The sequence below is a fragment of the Brienomyrus brachyistius genome, chromosome 7 (assembly GCF_023856365.1).
Source record: "Brienomyrus brachyistius isolate T26 chromosome 7, BBRACH_0.4, whole genome shotgun sequence".
NCBI lineage: Eukaryota > Metazoa > Chordata > Actinopteri > Osteoglossiformes > Mormyridae > Brienomyrus > Brienomyrus brachyistius.
In genome coordinates this window covers 22,521,576-22,541,221 of record NC_064539.1, presented here as the reverse complement: position 1 = coordinate 22,541,221, position 19,646 = coordinate 22,521,576, and positions in this window count along the sequence as shown.

Here is a 19,646-nt window from a genome sequence, read left to right as displayed (position 1 = left end):
GGGAGTTTGCCGGCTGTCAGCCTATCACCTTCCTCCGTCCACCATGGTCAGACCAGGAGGGTATGACAGCATGGCCACGCATGAGGGGTCACTGGGAACATTACATCATTTTCGCCAGGTACAGGCATCATCTTCACTCACAGATAACACTCGTTCTGTTCATGTCGTAATGCTTGCCTTGTTAATTACAAGGCAGAATAAAATATTAAGCAAGAAAAGTGAAGAAAAATGATTACAAATGGAGAACAGGTCAGAATTAATGAGGAAAGTGGTTTAAACATTTATGATTAAGAAGAGCTGATCTGCAGTGGATGCAAAGCGAAGAAGGACACGGGCTGTTAGGGAGACATGAATTAATGAAATGGGATGCATTAAAGGAGGTGATTGGTGGACTGTGGGGAAGTTAAAGGGGATGTGTTAAAGCGACTGATTGGTAGACTGCAGAGAAGTTAAAGGAGATGAATTAAAGCGGGCAATTGGTGGACTGCAGAGAGGTTAAGGGGCTGCATTAGCATATAAAGAAAAAGTCATTGGCCTGTTGAAACAGAAGTGGCACAGAGAGACAGTAATGGGAGTATTGTTGATGTTGAATATATGTACAGGACTGTTTTACCGTTGGACTGACTTATGTAGAAAAATCATAATGGTGAGGTTGAGTTCAGTTCTGTGCTGGTCCAACTCAAGCTCTCTGCAAGGACAGCTGAGGACTGGCTGATCAAGGAGTTTGATGATAACTGGGTTAAAAGTTGAACCTCTGCAACCGACGGCAACTGGCACACAAACGAAAACAATAGTGGTGTGAGAGGCACGCGGGAGAGCCTTCGGCAGCCCGAGACGGTCTCCTTTTACGGAAACGGCTTAATGATGTCAACACAACCTCCCATGGCCCCTCGCCACTCTCCGCTCTGTGTGCTTGACGTCATGTGACGGATTGGTCCTCCAGGAGGGGCGAAAATGGCCTGCTGGCCCTGTTGGGGGTTCAAAGGTTAGGTCTCATGGAGCAGGCCTGGTATCAAAAGGCCGGGCACCACACAGAGCAAGCAGCAGAAGCTTTCCAAGATGAATCCCAAACCAGTAAAACCAGTTGGAAAAAAAAACAGGTATTGTCAATGAAATGTAATTTGTACCAAAGATGTGGACTTAACTACATCTGTCACCAAAGTGTAGATCACAGGGATGTGTAACAGTTGCACATGTTTCTGAAGGACCTCGACCCCAACAGGCACTTTGTGTGGCGTAGCTGCGGGGGAGGGCAGGCGGGGGGGGGGGGGGGGGGGGGGGGGGCTGTAATGTCTCCTCAGGAAGGTCCATTACAGATACATCCTTTGTTTCTCAGACATTAATCTCCAAAATGAGCACTGAAATTCAAAGCTGCTGCTGTTAGTGTCATTGAGCAGTAGAGCCCAGGGGAGGGTCCCCTTTGGACAGACATAGCGGGATCAGCCCCCCCCCCCCTACCCCCCCCACTGCATCCCCCTCTCTGGGCCAGATAGAAATCCGGGTTTCAGTGTCACAATACGAGTCATCTGCTGCCGCCCAGACGAGCATTAATTGTGTAATCTGATGATCTGCCCCTGTAATCCCCTGGAAACATACAGCAGGAATATGGAGAGTTACAGACAAAAGAGCTAAATAACAAACAGGAAAAAACAAACAAGGGCGGTGCAGAGCATTTTCGGACAGCAGCCCCCACCCCGGACTCTCCCCTCACACCCCATTGTTGGATGTGACGGAGTTCCAAAGGTCATCTTTCTGTTATGTTAAAATGTCATCCCAAGCAAATAACCATGCTCTCACAGCTACACAGGAAGTACCTGTGAACTTCCTGTGATGTCATGTGCATGAGATTGTTTTCAGGTTTTATATTACATTTCATGTGTCATTTGTGGCTTAGAAATCATTTCGATTAGCATAATGGCATAATACTAAATAATATCAAAGGAATACAACTCCATCAAATGAAAGGTTCCTATAGATTTCTAATGTACCGGAATTGAGGAATAAAATCGCTCATCTGACTTCCCTCCTGAACCTACTAGTCTGTGTGTTCCAGAAATCCTGGAGCTGAATGCTGAGGGATCTGGATGGTACCGCTGTGGCCAAGCTTATCCAAGGGCGATTCAGAGAAGGCCGGAAATCACTTTGAGGCTGGCGATATTAATGATGCCACGGACTACGTTTAATCCTCACGGCAGTTATTTAAAAACAAGCATGTTGTTATTGGAGACCATGCTAGAATGTGCAGGCTTTAATCTGTGATTAATGTAACCTGACTGTTTTCCAGTGCTGCACGAGTCACAGAAAAACAACAACAGGCAGGCAAAAGCAATTGTTTACAAAACATAATCCCTGGTGCCGAAAGCAAACAGCGACAGAAGTAAAACAGGTCCGGCTTTTAAAGCAAACAAACATGCCCTCTGATGATGCCAGCTGGGATTTGGGCCCTCTGCAGGAAAAGCCGCCCTTCACGGGGAAGCAGACTAACCACAAACAAACAAGTGCCCCCCCCCTCATCATGACTCTCATCCCTGCCCTTCGAATGAGCTGATACCTTTCCAGCAATATTTTCGCCAACAACAACACCATCCTTCTGAAAGCGAATATGGTTCAAAGAAAAGAGAACAACTGTGCTGTGGTTGTTTTGATAACAAAATAATGTTCAAAACGGTGTAGCGTATTTATTTAGAGGGAAATCAGTCGTAAGTATAATATTGCTTATGGCTGTCTCCTGCCTGTGTTGTTTGTTAAATGGTGTTTGAAAACGTATATCTCTGTAAAGCAATTCTGTAAGTTATTTCAGAGTAGATAAACCAATTAGCAAGCAAAAGAGCCCGAACTGTTATTATTATGAAAGCGTGGCATGTTTCACACGTGCTGGAAATAAGCATATATTTCTCGTACTAGGGGAAATTAATTGAATGGATGCTTTAATGGAAATCCATGCTGATCATATGACAGAGATGTAGGCAGCGGTGATCCAGCAGCTGGCAAAATGCAGCTGAGCGTGCTTTGAGGACACACCACCACGGTGCAAGATCGTGTTTTTAAATAAAGAATGCCAGTCTATCGACAGTCAGCATGATGACATGGAACATCTCGTAGTCACACGTTTACATTGAGTTACGCACAACGTCATCAATCACGGAATAAAACGTGACAAGCGCACCGGCAGTTCCTGCCCTCCCCACCAGGGGCAGTGCCCTGACTGGGCCCCCAACTCACAACAGCCTGTCTATTGTGGCAAAACACAAGTAGTGTGGGAACAGCAGAGTGCAGGAAGGTGGCATTGGGGGTGGGGCTTATTAATCACAGGGGTGCGTTAGCATGTAGCTGTGAGATAGCGGGGTGAAGCATGGTGGGAGGTGAGCAAACAAGGAGCCTGTGAGTTTGTTTTCTAGAATCTGATGGGGGGGGGGGGGGCTATACAGGGACCCACAAGAGGCCCTGTCACCTCTGTGTTGCTATCGGACACCTGCCCTGTGTGGGGCAGCAGGTGTAGAAAGTGAGACGGCAATGGAAAGGGCAGCTCCAGGCTACAGGAAATGTGATTCGGCTGGGTGTGAGGGACCGTCCTGAAGGTGTGTCCAGATAAGCTTTCAGGCAGTCAGGATAACAATATGTATGCAGGTCATGTGACTACACAGCTCTATAGGGACAAAAGTACCTACAGGGCACATGATTGCATACCTTTATAGAGACATAAGTACTACAGGTCACAGCACTGCACACCTCCATAGAGACACAGGTACTACAGGTAACAGAACTGCACACTTCTATGGATACATAGGTACTACAGGTACACTGTAGAGACAGACATTGCAGGTCATCTGATTGCACAGCTCTACAGAGACATAAGTACTACAGGTCACAGCACTGCACACCTGTATGGATACACAGGTATTGCAGGTCATGTGACTACAAACCTCTGTAGAGACAGACACTGCAGGTCATCTGTTTGCACAGCTCTACAGAGACATAAGTACTACAGGTCACAGCACTGTACACCTGTATGGATACACAGGTACTACAGGTCATGTGACTACAAACCTCTGTAGAGACAGACACTGCAGGTCATCTGTTTGCATAGCTCTACAGAGACATAAGTACTACAGGTCACAGCACTGCACAGGTCTATGCAGACACAAGTACTACAGATCACATTACTGCACACCTCCATGTATATACAGGTACCACAGGTCATGTGACTACAAACCTCTGTAGAGACAAAGATACTGCAGGTCACATGACTGCATACCTTTATAGTGACATAAGTACTACAGGTCATAGCACTGCATACCTCTATACAGACACAGGTCACGTGACTTCATGTCTCTATAGACACAGGTATTGCAGATTTTTCATGAACACGCACTGCGTGCACTGGCTGCTGCAGAATGGAAGCATGCAGCGTTGCTTCCTCCCCAAATTGCAGGACATGACAAACTGCAGCTGTGAAGCAGACAGATGTTTCCCCGAAACACAGCCACTGACATCAGCTCCAAATCCCTGCTCTGGAACTTGGATTATGGGGCTGAATGGCGTCACTTGAAAAATGCACAAATAGAAACATGTATGTGTGGCGTGGACAGGGCAAGCTGCCGGGGAGAGACCGAGTGAGTGAGTGCAGCTTCAGGAACACAGGAATGCAGCAGATGTGATAAACACGTCACTTTACTATCATTAAATAAAGGTACATACAGATTGTACGGCATTGATCTGGCCATTAGTGTTACTTACTGCTTCCTGGAAACCTTAAATACACGAACAGGCTTATTTTTACATAGTCAGACTCTGGATCGGGACAGGACAGTGCACTTCTGACCACACAAGCTCTTCATGGAGCTAAGATCCAAACCTGAGCTTAGAACCGAAAACAGACCAGAACTTTAGTTAAATTAGAATCTTAGATAATTCAGGACGTCGGATAGCTTAGAAACTGGGCCAGTTCAGAATTGATATGGAGCCCTAGGCAAGCTGCCCCCCCCCGTAAGTGGAGCCCTAGGCAAGCGAGCATCCCCCCCCAGACCGAGAAGATGATGCCTACATCATCTATTGGGTCGACTAGCACTGTCACAGGTGACAGACGTTCCACAAGACCTTGAACAGTTCAGAACCTTGGATGTTTCATGCTTTCCTATCGGTTTTTAGATCCCAGGACAGAAGCGGAGATATTTCAGGACCTTGGACAGGGTATTCAGCCGGCCCATGCGCAGTCTGCTAATGTGATTAAAGCTCCTTATGTTTCACATTTGTTCTGCTTTAATACCTGCTTAGGTTGCTGGGATCTGAATATCTTCAGCTGCAGTCACCCTGTCTTTGAATTCCTGCGTAATTGAACTTATTAACTTAAAATATTACGATATCACACTTGGCTTTGTTTACCCCTATGGCAGAAATGTACTCAGTGGAGTGGTGTGTTTGTGGCAAACTCAAGCTGAACAGCTCACCGTTGTTGAAATGTGGCGTGTTTTTGGAGACATGGAGGGTCCTCAAAGCTCCCCATGAATGGTGACGTGCTCCGCATGAGTCGCGGGTGGGGGGCACAGGAGTAGCCTGGGGAGCTGTGTGAGGCTCCAAGGGCCGTTGCTGAAACACGGTCATGTTAATTATTTATACACTCCTTCAGTGCGGGAGGCTGCGGACATGGCGGAGTTTCCCCCGTCCACAGCACCTGCTGATCTCATGCTGAACAGTTTGTTTTAAATATGGCCCCCGAATCGCCCTCTGGAATCGTGTCCCTCCTTCTGCTTGTGTGCTTTGCAGGGGCTCCGTGTCCGAGCACTCAGGGGGGAGAGGAGGCCAAAACGAGCCTCGACACTGACGGTGGGCAGCACCGAACCTCGTGGGTGACGAGTCACTCTACACCGCTCCCGAGCTCCAGCACAGCCCCCCCCACCTCCTTTACATCCTCACAGCTCTCAGGGGAGGTGGGAAATGATTAAGGAAAACAATTTCAAATACCTTTCTAGTCATTCCCCATGGCTTTGCAGAGAAATGGGGCAGGATCAGATTTGGACAGATGGATGTGCACGGTGGGGGAGATGGGGTGACCTGGAGAATCACAGTGAGGTTCACAGAGAGAGGTTCTGGCTGTTCCCCCCCCCCCACCACCACCACCTTCACAACACACTGTGAACTACGAGGGACCGTGTCAAACACTCTCCTCCGGCAGAGACCCCCCCCCCAAACTGTCTCCCGAAAGCCGGTGCCCTATTTTGCTCCACTGAGCCCCAGGACCGGAACCCAACACAGTTTAAAAAGCTACCAGGAGGCGCTGAAGCCAGACCCGGACTTTTCCCTGCTCCACAGCCATCTCACCTCCCGCCCCCACCCTCCTGGATCCACATGTGACCCATCGCACAGAGCTGGTGGTTCTGTAGCTGCCCCGCATTCATCCCCACAGCCGTATCATTACTGTGTGTGTGTGTGGGGGGGGGCATTCCTGCGTGTGGCCTTGTTATTCTAGTGCCTGTCAGCGAGCAGAAGCAAATGCGGTATCACTGCTCTTTTGTCTTTTGGCATTGTTAAAACTAAATGAAACAAGGTAATTAGCTTGTTACAATTAAAGTGACTCGACTGAGTAAATTGTAATCACCCGAAATGAAGTTAGGCTTCCCTGCAGGTTCGGCCAGCCAGCTGAGCAGTCTCATTTGCATAATTAAAATATACAAATGATAATGGATTTTGTACTCAATAATCCAGCGGCTGTAAATTCGGAGAAATATGAAATTACAATAACAACGTACTCGCCTTGAGCTGCAGGGAGAAGGGCCTCGTGCTGTGTGTTTTCTCCTCCTTACAACAGGAGGGGTGTGCGAACCGCAAGGCCATCAGAAATTAAGAAAAAAATAGATGAAAAAACCATTAAAAAGCAATATTAGTTAAGAATTCCACCAATGGAATCTGCTGGAGACGGATTGGGGGGTTGGGGGGGGGGGGGGGGCTGGACCAATTACATTTGCAAATAGGACCTACTGGTTGTTCTGGCTTTGCCCTACCTCAAGGGAAGCCTTTTGCCTGATTACACGAAATTGGGATTGAATTAAACATCTAAAGGGTTGTCCTAAGACAAGCCGAAATGAAATTAGACTCGCCTCTTAGCTGCGAGCGCTAGGAAGCAGGAGCCAAGAAAAAAGAAAAACAGAAAGAATTTTGCAATTAGGTGAGGGACAATGTCACGAAATTAGGCCTCAAAGGTTTTTTTTTATTTTTTTTTGCATTTGTCATTAAAGTTTGGTGGAGCTGTGAAGCTGAGAGCGGCTAAATTCTCAGATGTCATGGCGTTTACTGGCCACCAGCAAAGCAAGAAGCACGGAGGTGAACAGCTCAGACAGCGAGACGTTTCAGTGCAACAGACACACAGCCAATGGGCTCCAACAACGCACTCTAACGGTAACTGCCTGCTAGAAGCAATAATGTCGCCCCCTGCAGGCAGGGAAGTTGAAGTGGTGCTCGGAGCTTTATCTCGGCAGTCTGCCTGCTTTCATAACCAAGAATGCTACACCTGGTAGTTTGAGGCTATGCTACGAGGGGTAACAAATACACAATTGACACCCAGCACTGGGACGTGGTTGGGCTTAAGTAGGACATCTCCTTCGACACAGGTGGAGGTGGAGATCTGCTGGAGCTCCGAGGTGGGACTCCTGGGAATGAGAAATGACACTCCTTCATGAAACGGAGCAATAACAGGGATTCGCTGTAAGTAAATAATTAGACAGTAATCAAAGTTAATAGAACCCAAAGGGAGATCTTCTCACTGTATTGCAATAATCTCATTTAGGAGCCCGCAGATTTAGTGGATAATTGGGTATAAGTAAAATCTAATTCCCCTGCCCTCCTAGGTGGTGTATATTCTCTCTACTAGTAAACAGAAGCTAAATATCTCTGATGTCATGGAGACTGGCACCCAGAACCCTCTCCCAGAACCCTCTCCCAGAACCCGCCTGCTATCCGTGCCTGTTTACGCCTCCATGTCAGTTTTCGGGATGCAAGCTGAGATTATCTGGAGCAATCGGACTAGACATCCACTGTCTGAGACATTCTGCAGTACAGGCATGATGTCCTTTGAGAAGCGGCGTCACGGGAACCCCCCCCCCGCCCCCATCCAGAAGATCTGGCCCCTCTCCTTCTAGCTCCTAGCAGGGATACAGGGGGCAGGCGGGCAGCCAGTGACGACCCAGTTCTGTGAGGCCGTTCGCCTGTTTATCTCCCTGTGCCACCGTGTCAGTGGCCTCATATCGTCGTGTGACAATCATTCTGTGTAAACACACACTTATCGGCCATCACTTCACTGGAAAAAATGTCTCTTTAACCCAGAATTTTAATAAGGAAGATAAATGATTTTCACAGTGTGACACTGGCAAGGAGCCAAACCCAACTTCCTATTACCGCTCCCTCTCTCTCTCTCTCTCTCTCTCTCTCTCTCCCTCTCTCTCTCTCTCCTTTCCAGACTCTCCATTTTATTCCACCCCGAATTAAACCCTAAGTGATGGCATCATTTATACTTGTACCACACACACACACGCACATGTGAACTGTATCGTCTGCTGAATATTTCATTGTAAAATGTCTTCCGACAGAAAACACTCATTTATCCTTCGGAATAATTTCCTCGCGTGACCTGATAAGCTTGACGGCTTGTGCCGCGGCCCCCAGAAACCCGCCCCCCCCCCCCCCCCCCCACCACCCACCACCCTCCCTGACCCAGGAGCGGCACTGCCGGCTGGCTTAGTGAGGCATGCGATCCGAAAATGTGTTTAATCTTAAGATATTACACAAGGTTTACATCTACTTACCATCACAGAATGTTAAAATAGATAATAATGATGATTTGAAAATCTTTGGAAAATGTGGTCAGACAGATGGAAGGAGACCCTCTCGGGGGGTGAATTTATCGAGAGGAGTTTAGCAAAGTATAGGAAACATGGACACCCTAAGCTTGGGCTACGCCAGGCCATTACACAAATGAGAAGCTATAAGATGCTTACATTTTATTTACAGAAAGCCCAGTGTAAGATTAAATCTTATCACGGGAAACCCCCCCCACCCCACCAAGCTTCTGGATCCCTCTATTATTTAAACGCAGGGACGGTGGGGTTGGGGGGGGGGGCGGTGGGGGCCACACACTCGCGGAGGCACCTCGCCGTTCGGTAGGCGATGGATGGGACGCCAACAATCTGTCATCGCTGGCTCCCTCTAACGAAGCGACTCATTTAAATAACTTACAGGTCTAATTAGACGGAAAATTAAATTGTCATCATTTAAGTGGGTGACAGGAAAGGAAGTGACAGGAGCAGGAGTAAAGTCCATCCCCCAGGGGGTCGCAGGCTGCGCGGCGTGGGGAGGGGGGGTGGCCGCCAACGCGGGCACGGCGATGCACCTGCTCGTAAAGCGATGAAATACGCGGAGCTGCCCCCTCGCAAAGCGCTTTACTGCCGGGGCCCCCCCAGGAGCTATAAACCGCTAGAAAAGGTATCGACAAAGTGACCCAAAGCACAAAAATTTACATCTGCTTCAAAGAGCCCCCCCAGTGCCGCCCTGTCCGTGCCGTGACACGTCGCTGGCCGTAAACTTGATAGATTCACTGAACGAAGGAAGCCACAGGTGAACTCTGACCTCCAGGGCAGCAAATGGCTCAGACGTCTGTGCAGGAAGCCCCCCGCCCCCCCAGGGTCCACGCAGAGTGGATGGAGTGGGAGCACTCATGAGTCTGGGGGGTGGAACAGTGAGAGTGCCACAGGGCATTATGGGTCACGGACCTCAATACTGTTACATCTCACATCCTTTAAATCAAATCATTTATGCTGAAATATTTCCCTGTGTTGTCTTTCTCCTCAGCTTGCCCATCCCCTGTCTGTCTGTGATGTTCTGAATACTGTTCCAGCTCATTTGTAAGGCAATATCGCTATTTTAATGTGTTGTGCTGCATGATCTACGCTGGCGAAGTCTCAGAATAAATTTCCTCTTGTGTGAAAATGCTCTAATTTACCTCGCCCTAACGGCTCTCGTGTGGAACACACACGTGATCGTTATTTCGTTCACCATCATATTCCTTCCACTCATTCCTGCTTCATTTGTCTCTAGTTTAACACACTCAGAAGCGATACGGAACATAACGGACATTCTTACCATAGCAGTCAGATACACGATCTGCAGAGATTTCTTTTCTTCACAAAAATGGCACCGTTCAGCTCGGCTCTCGCTGGTCAGCCTCAACACTGCAGTTCCCAACTGGTCATTGTAAATTCCCACCTCAACCAAGCTGGACAGTCTTGCTTGGGGCCCAAACCCAGACTGCCCCCCCCCCCCCCAAAAAAAAAAAAAAAAAAAACAGACAGATGGACTGAGGCGCAAATGAATAGCATTCTTACGCAAGGGAGAAGAGAGCACCATGCGGAAAAAGAGGGGAAGGAGTGGAGAGCGGAAGAGATGAAGAGAGGGGGGAAAGAAATCAATGGCGGCCCTGTAGGTTCTGCTCTGCTCTTGGCCAGACACTTTGTTTAGACAAAGTGTCCGCAACGAGCAAATTGAAAATCCATTTGTTGCGCAAACACCTTTCACTTAGAAAAGATGGCATCAAGTCCAGGGAACGGCATGACAGAGACGCTAATGACGTTCTCCCCTCGATCCGTCTTGGGGAAAAGGTCAACAGAAGACGGCAACACCGTCTCAGGTGATCGAGAGCGAGCGAGGGGCCCAGCAGAGGGAGGGTGGGGGCGGGGGGGGGGGGCGGGTGGGGGCAGCGGTGATCTACTGTGACAGGCGCAGACGATGTGACATCATATGAATGCCATAATTGAGCCGTAGTGAATTGAGCGGCTGGCTTGGATGTGTCAATAAACAAGTTCAAGGTGACACAGCGGATCAATACGGCCCGACAAGAGCCATCCGACAAATTTACCGCTGTGTAATTGGGTGCAAAATGACTCAACTCAACCTTCACGCCGCAGAAAATCAAAGTGGCTGTGTTGCCGCCGGCAACAGTTTGTACATGTCACACATGCCTTAAGGTGGCATGGGCAGACATAATGGATTTCGCTTCTCTCTCTCCAGGCGCGTGTGTCTCTGTGTGTGCGTGTGTGTGGTGTGCGCGCGTTCACCCTGGCTTGCAGCACCTGCAGATGGAAAAGAGTTCCGTCTTTTTTTCCGGAAGATGGAGGATAAGGATGGAATCCGATGGCCTCCTCCCCGTGTGAGGGAATGTCCAGTTACATCGGCTTTCTTTTCTGACTTCTCGCCATATGCATATTTAAAAACCTTAAACACGGTCGCCTCCATATTGCCCAGCAAAGAAAATACTACCTCTTCCAGTGTCAACTGGAGAAAAAAAACACCAGTTAGTTTGGATACATAGAATAACGGTTAGACATCATGCTTACATCAACATCTCATTAGCCAGGGTGGGCACAGGAGTTCCGAGTGAGAGTGCCTCCGATTAAGCTGGGGAGATGTGTGTAATTGATTTCAAGACGAGCAATCATTAACCTCAAATGTCATCACCCTCGTTGTACAGTGGCAGCCTATTGATCAGCTAATGGGAGGTTGATGTTCAAACTGAGGCATGGTTGCGACTCAGGCCACCGCCATTTATACTGCATGCTCTAGTCTCCTGGATGCCTTGCAAACACGGGGGTTGGGAGGGATCGAGGTGGGGGAGGGCCACACCAAAGATAAGTTTGTGTAGCATGGTTCTTCAGAATAATGGGGGGGGGGCACTAGGAGCTATTGATTCGCATCACATTACCTGCTTTAATTAACTAATCACTTCATTATCGCAGACAGCAATTTGAGCGAATCCCATTAATTCCTTGCGAAAAAGAGACGGAATTAGTCAAGTCGCACCTGGTTTTATCCGCTTAAGCGTTCTGGGATTCACACTGTGGTGTTTTGTTGTTTTATTTAGCCAAACAAAACTGCACCTTGGCTGTTGGGAGAGCCGCAGGTTCGGGTGAATACCCTTCGTGTTAACTGCCTTCCCCGAGGCCACATCTCACAGCGAAACACAGAACTCTTTGGTCACTAGTCTGGTCCATTAACCACTACGCCACCTGCTGCCTTCTGTGAACACGCTCAATCATCCGACCCTCGCAGGTGTGTGGAGGACAGCCAGTGGTCCAGGGGCTCTGTTCACTCGGCCCTCATCCTCAAGTGTAATGTGAAGAGACGCTGCCCCGTTCGTCGGTGGGAAGCTCGCAGTTGGTCCACTGGTGACGGTTCAGCGGCGTTTCCGCAGAGCACATCTGGACGGCAGAAAACATCTCCTCAGCATGGTGCCTGTGTAGGTTTGAGCCAAGCCGCGGGACACCAGCTAACTGATGTCCCTGCCCAGCCGCCCGTATCCACGGCAGGGCTCTTGACAACGACAGAGTGATGTGCACCGATGTCTCACGAACGTGCTGTTGTCCCAACCACTCCAGTACCGTGTCTCTCTAAGGCCCCAGACTGCCCTGAGCTAAGCTGTACAATCAAAACTCCCAGGACGTGATGGGAAGTCATCACAGCTCGGAGATTACCTGGCTGCCTCCAGGTCTCAGTCTGACTGTCATGCCCAAAGTGAAACGTCTTTCGGAGTGCTTAAAGCAGCCTGCTCCTTCCCAGCTAAGGTAATCTCATCAGCCCTGGAATGAGTGCCGTAGCTGAGCCCACAAAATCTCACGAGTGCTCGTGCGATGGCTTTCACAGCAGGCTAGATCTGGGTCACCAGCGTTTCCTTCAAGCTGAGATGGACAGAGAGTGGCCTCTATCCACACCATCCTCCATACTTCCGACATGAGGAAATGTGACTCGATTCTTCTTTTTTTGTGATAGACGCCCCCCCCCCCTCTCATGTGAGTCTCGTGTCACTCCTGGTGAGAGCTGAGCTTCCCACCCCACCCAGTGTCGACGGGTGGCACGGACCCGATGCTCTCAGCATCCAAAGCCTGCCCATCCCAGCGACTACTGCAAGCTGCACAGCGTCCTAAGGATTAAGGAAGTTCACTTCGGTCCCACCGTGCCCAGAGAGACCCGAAAATAGCAGAGACACTACGCACAAGTCAGGGCTGACACTTATAAACAGCACACAGGGGCTTTGAAACAGGGACAGCCTGTCAACAGTAACTGTGCATCTTGCTATTAAAAAAAACTGGTGCACTGTGTCATACACTTAAAATAACCCCAATTTGCTGAAGAGGACCTGGGGGGGGGCAGCTTTTACACCTGCATATGTGAGCAGCATCAGTGGCATTTTAAATGGCTCCAGACCAGACAGTCTCTACACACCTATGGTCCAGCGTAGCAGGGAAACGCAGTGCGATGTTCTGGTTGTTGTTCGTCGGGCCTGTGGTGACAGACTGGGTGGGTGGGGGGAGGGGGGGGGGGGTCATCTGGGGCAGGGGAGCACTGGGGGCAAACACTGGAGATGTATAACAGCCAGGAAGCACATTGGCCATCTCCTGCCCCGCAGCCATGTGCAGCCCCGGCTCCAAGAGAAGCGCTGGGGTGTGAAATATGAAAGAGACGAGTTGTCATTCAATTTGTCCATTCTACCTCACAGGTGTACTTCAGGTAGGCGGCCCCTCGGCGGGTGAAAAATGAGCGCCGCCGATCGGGGTGACGTTGATGAACCTCACCGCCGCCGCCCTATCATTCTTTTCCGTCTGGCTTCCCCGGCTGAGCGCGGACGGCCCCTTCCCAGCCCCCTATTACACACACTCCATGAAATTTGTTGAAGGAATGAAAGAAACCATGGTCCAGCCTGGACCGTTTAGGGTCCGCCAGCTCTCTGGGCCGCCACGGCGGGAACCCAAACATCTCGCGCCCGATGCTGTGCCAAAAATTCAATCTCTCTTCAACAGCCTGTCTGTCGACTGCCAAGATGTCTTCCTAGGCCATAAAGCTATAGCAACATAAGTTACTTACACATCTCGGTCCAGCCCAAAAGACCATTATGATCCCGTCCAGGCTGGATTTACTGGGACCTTTTAAGACCCAGCCATCTAATCTCTCTCTACCGCACCAAGGCCTTGAAAGAGGCGATTAAGACACCATGATCTCCAGAAGGATGCTTGGGTGGCATTTAACCCTGGAAGATAGCAGGACCGCAGCAGACAAGTCAGTGAAAGTCTCTATATCGACTCATGGAAGACCACGGAGCTTCCCTGGAGAAACGGAGTCAGGGGGTCAGGCAGGAGAGACACGATCTCGGAGTGCAGCTACTGTAGGTGACCTTGTGAGAGTTTCAGCCTGGCCTGCTTCCTTAAGAGGAGGAAAGGGTTTCGATCCCAGCTCTGCACGCGGACCGGCCAGCCAGCTCCCCGGCTCAGAGGGCCTTAGATGGACCTCTGTCTTAGTCAGCTTCTCACCCGGGCTCACATGACTCTGCTCCGTCTCTGACACACATCACAGTCCTGCAGGTAAATAAAATGAACCTTGCAGACAAACAGAGATATTAAAGCTTTTATGAAACTGCAGAATGGCAGACGTAGCAGAGGAAAACATGCGCGGCCCCCCTGCCCCCCCGACCAACCTCCACCCAGCCTACCCCGTTTGCAATACAGCAGGAAACATCCGCCATAATTACTGCTCACTCCTGGGCTAAGAGATCGCGTCTCCCATTAATCCAGAGCGTTTCTCAAACAGCCAAGTGCATTACGCAAATGAAAAATACAAAAGGGTGGGGGGGGGGGGGGTGTGCAGGAGGCCTAGATATTATTTAAGTGTTCTTGTAAGCCATCTAAGATATTAATGTAGCAAAGCTACTTATGAATATTTAAGAACATAAAAGGGAGACAGACACAAGGCCACACTGACCGCAATCCTGTTGGGGGGGCATCCTTAACGGATTTTATGCCCGGTAAAACAATCGGCATGTTTATAGCATGGGGGAGAAGGGAGGAAAATGGTCTCCCCGCTGCCCTTTTAAAAGCGTCTCTGTGTAAATAAGGCCAACCACGGCATCCGGCGCAGTATTGACAGCCCGTAGAACATCAGCCATGCGCAGCAAAACCACAAGGAAAAACAAGCCAACAAAAAAATGTATCAACCCCCCCCCCCCCCCAAAAAAAAAAATAAATGTATTTGTGTCGATTGTGTTGACAGCAGCCTTTCTGAGTTTTATTTTTACTGTTGGGTGGAACGTGAGAAATTACCATATCTGCTATCAGGATTCATTAGAAGTCGGCAGTGTTGGTGCAGGTAAGGCGAAAATGGACTGAATGGCACGGGTTTGAAGTTTGGATTAGATTTATCATGATCAAATTTCCATCAGAGCAAAAATATTTGGTCATAAAATCCCACAAACAAACGGGTATCAGGGCCGCATCAGTGAAAATGATGCTCACTGTTTCTTCTGTGTTGCCTCTCTGCCGTCAGGCCCCAAAATTATATAATTTATTATGCTTTTATGAGGACAGAATGTGTTATATATCAAAATGCTGCTAAAACCCTAAAGACATTACAGAAACTCAGATGTTACTGTCCATTGTTCTCCAGTGTGACTGCATGGGGCTTGGACAAAGTTCATAGCTGCTATTAAGGTTCAGGATAAGTTTAGGCTTGGGGTTAGGTTAGCAGTTGCTGTGGGTTTAAGGGTAGTGTTAAGGTGAATGCTGGTATAAGTGGGTTTTAGGGTTTAGGGCAACAGGGTTAGGGAGAGTTAGGGATGAAATTAGAGTAAGAGATTATGGTTTGGGCTGTTAATTGGGCCTGAGTTAACGTTATGCCTGTTACTAGCGTGAGAGCTAAGTTTAAAATTATGGTTAGGCTGGAGTTAAGCTTAAGAGTGTTAATAATATTGCAGCTAGGATTAGGGATGTCATTAGGTTAGAAATAAGTTTAAGGCTTTGGTTACTATTACAGCCCCAGCTAGTTAGATCAAATTAGAGTAATTGTACATTTGTATTTATTTATTTATTAGATGCTTTTATCCAAAGCTTATAATTGAAAAAGCACGGTTAGCCAGAGTAATTGGGGTTAAGGGCTTCATTCAGGAGCCCGGCAGGGACATTACTGTGCCGACCACAGGATGTGAACTGGGACATTCCAATCACATACTGAAAAGAGCCATTTAGGGTCAGGCCTGTCATTAGCATTAAATCTAGGGCTATGGTTAGGGTTCGGATTGCTACGGGGTTCATGACAGAGTTATCATTAGTGTAGTTATTAAGGTGGCCATATACTTCAGACGAAATCAATGTTGTTTTAGCAATATGATGTTGTATGAGTGCAGGTCTCTGAGACAAACGTTTTCATTTGTTTTGATCCCGCCCACTCCCCACGATTGGCCGACATAAATGTGACGCTGTGGGGTTGGTCCGCAGAACTATTTAAGCAGCTATCAGCATGCTTTGTTTCGCATCGCACTATGGGTTTTTTACGCATTTAGGTTGTAAACAGTAAATCTTATTACCCGTGTGATGTTTGCTGTGGAACGTGTACGTTAGCATGTGAGTGAGTGTTCAGCGGTGAGTGTTGTGTAGATAGTTGGCCGTCGTCTCCTTTTTTAAATGACTCACGCACTGAACAAACGTTTATTTACACTCAGTATGTGGGTTTGCTGCATCAAAAACATTCTGCGCCCTCTTGGGATGTGGTGTGATGTAGAACAAACATGGGGGCAGAATCGGTTTAAGTACGCGGACAGATTGCTCCATTTCATTTTGTCTGGATTTCGTTCAAAGTACATGGCCACCTTTAGGGTTGGGGTTAGGGTTAAGATTGTTTTAAGGGTTTGGACTTAGATTAAGCCAGCAGTAGATTTAGGGTCACTGTTGTAGCTCAGACTAGGGCTGGGGTAAAGGTTGTTATTAGGTTCAGAGTTAGAGTTAGGCTTTGAGTAACTTTCTGGGACTAGGGTAGGCTTAGGGTTATGGTCACTAGAAGTGAAATACTGATACACTGGTCATCCATGCCTTTCTTCCCCTGCAGCTGCCTGTCCATCTAGGATTCATCCGTACTCCACCTAGGTCACATCCATACTCCATCTAAGTCTCATCCATACACCATCTGGGTGACATCTATACTCCACCTAGGTCACATTCATACTCCACCAAAGTCACATCCACATTCCATCTAAGGCACATACATACTCCACGTAGGTCACATCCACACTCCATCTAGGGTACATTTATGCTCTACCTAAGTCACATCCACACTCCATCTAGGTCACATCCATTTTCCATGTGTGGTACATCCATACTCCACCTAGGTCACATCCATACTCGTCTAAGGCACATCCATACTCCACGTAGGTCACATCCATACTCCATCTAAGGCACATCCACCAAAGGTTACTCCACTCCTGGGTGTCAGGAAGCCAATGTAGTGCAGATGAGCACTTTTGCAATAACCAACATATCATCATGTTAATATCATTGACATATGAAAGTTTTACCCGCTGCTGGTCATGTGTTAAATGTCAGGTTTGAAACAGTAATTAAAAATAAACAGTTAAACATTTTAATCATAGGGCCTTAGCCAAAATCATTCTGCAGCTCCAAAACAGCGAATAGCTCCTAATGACAAGGCAGCCTTAATTATATAATCGGAGATAGAAGCAGAAACTACCAGAAATGTAAAGTTAAAAAATTCACCCTTTGGTGCAGTTTTGAGAGGGCTGGGTGGTGCTGAAGTGAACAAAAATGTCATTTTTAAGATCCTTGTGTAGAATTTCCACGCATTTGTTTTATTATTCCCAGCATATTCAAACTTATAAACTTAAATCATAAAGACTTAAGACCCCTCCCCCAACAACCCCCCCATGGTAATTAACCCTTTAGCAAAATTGCAACTCCCAACCCTGGGGCACCCCACCTCCGCCCCTAATGGCTTGATGAATTTTTAAGCACAGACGAGAAAGATAATGCAGCAGTAATCCATTAGTAGGGTCACCCCCTTTCTGTGGATCCGCACAGGCAGGGCAGAAGACGCTGAGAGAGGCAGAGACACAGCGGAACCGACAGGAAGGCTGACACAGCCCACAGCCAATGGGCTGCCCTCTGGAGGGATGTGGGCGGGTCCTGGGTGTCGGTTTACTTCGGAACGCCATAAAAGGATATGGGCGGTGACAATGTCAGAGGCAGGGCAGTAGGTGGCAGAAGTCAGAGCATTACAGCTATTTAATGTTACTTAAGGGACCAATTTTGATGGTAGATTCACATGTGCCTCTAAGAATTTATGCTTTGTGTTACACCAAAACCAGCATTTAATTTCAATAGCAAGAACAGCTAATGCAATCTTCACCTGAAGACGTACACATGCATTTCTAAATCCAGGAGTGGCATTTTAAATCAATTTAAGCTTAAATGAGGTATCTGAAGTACATCAAAAGTGACGTGCTTTGTTCATGTGGTATCTGCCGTTGTTGAAGCATTCAGAAATTTGGAACCAAATTTAATTAAACTGAAATTATAAGAATGGTTCACCCGGTGCGATTTAACCTGTCAGGATTTAAGAAGATGGTGTCCTAATTGAGGACAGCTCCAGACAGCGTGTAATCCAGTTAGCTGCTCAATATTATTTTGTTTAATTCTTTTTACCATCTTAGAGGAATAATTTGCTACTTAACTAGGCCAGCACTAATGTGAATGCCTAACCCAGTAATCTCCACATGGGGACATCAATTAAAACAGCCGTGGTCTGCTTGGTAGCACTGGGGGGGAGGAGCTGAATAGCGATGGGCGGGTCTTCATTGGGAGACCACTCCCACTTCTCCCCTTGTCAGTGGGCTGCTTCTACACACAGACATCAAAGAGGGAAAATCAACTGTGGAACTTTGGAAGAGAGTAAGAATCGGGCTCAATCCAAAAAAAAAAGTTTAAGGATGCCTCCCTACAGACATGAATACTTTAATAGAAGTAATATCTTCCATTAATTTTCTGTAATTGTTTGTCCTTTTCAGGATTGGTGGTAGTGGGGGGGGGGGGGCTAGGCCTATCCTACAGGCTATGGGCCCCAGGATGGGGCACCAACCCATTTGCAAGGTACACTCACACCAGCACACCTACAGACAATTTGTAACTCCAAGCCTCAGCATGTTTGTGGACTGTAGGGGGAAACCGGAGGCCTGAAGGAAACCCCAAGATGACACGGGGAGAACATGCAAACTCCACACACATGAAGTCATGGCAGAGACTCGAACCCCTGTCCCAGAGGTGTGAGGCAACAGTGCTAACCACTGCACCACCATGCCTCCCCCTAGTGGAAACAGGAATAAAAAAATATATATTATTAAAACTATAAGGAGCATAAACAGCATATTTGAGAAGTTTTTTCTTCATAGATTGGTCATGATAGCAGGGGGTAATAAAAGAGAGGGGACCGGGGAGCCTTTGCGAGTCGCGACGCTGGGCCAGCCGGGGCCACATCCACGCCCGCAGCCCAGACCGGGGGCCAGCTCTTCGTCTTCCCGCCATTCATTGGACACGCTCCCCAAGCAGAGCACTCAAAATGACGGCCAGCAGCTACGGCAGCATCTGTAAACTCTGTCTCCGCATATAACCCAAAGCAGGGGCTGATGTATGTCTGTTTTGCCCCGCCTCTAGGGTGAGAGGTAGTAGGGCTGGTGGGGGGGGGGGGGGGGGGGGGGGGTCCGCATGCTTATTCACACAGCGCACCCTAAGGGTGGGTGAGATTCAGTACTGAGACAGAGCACTCGCAAACTCCATCTC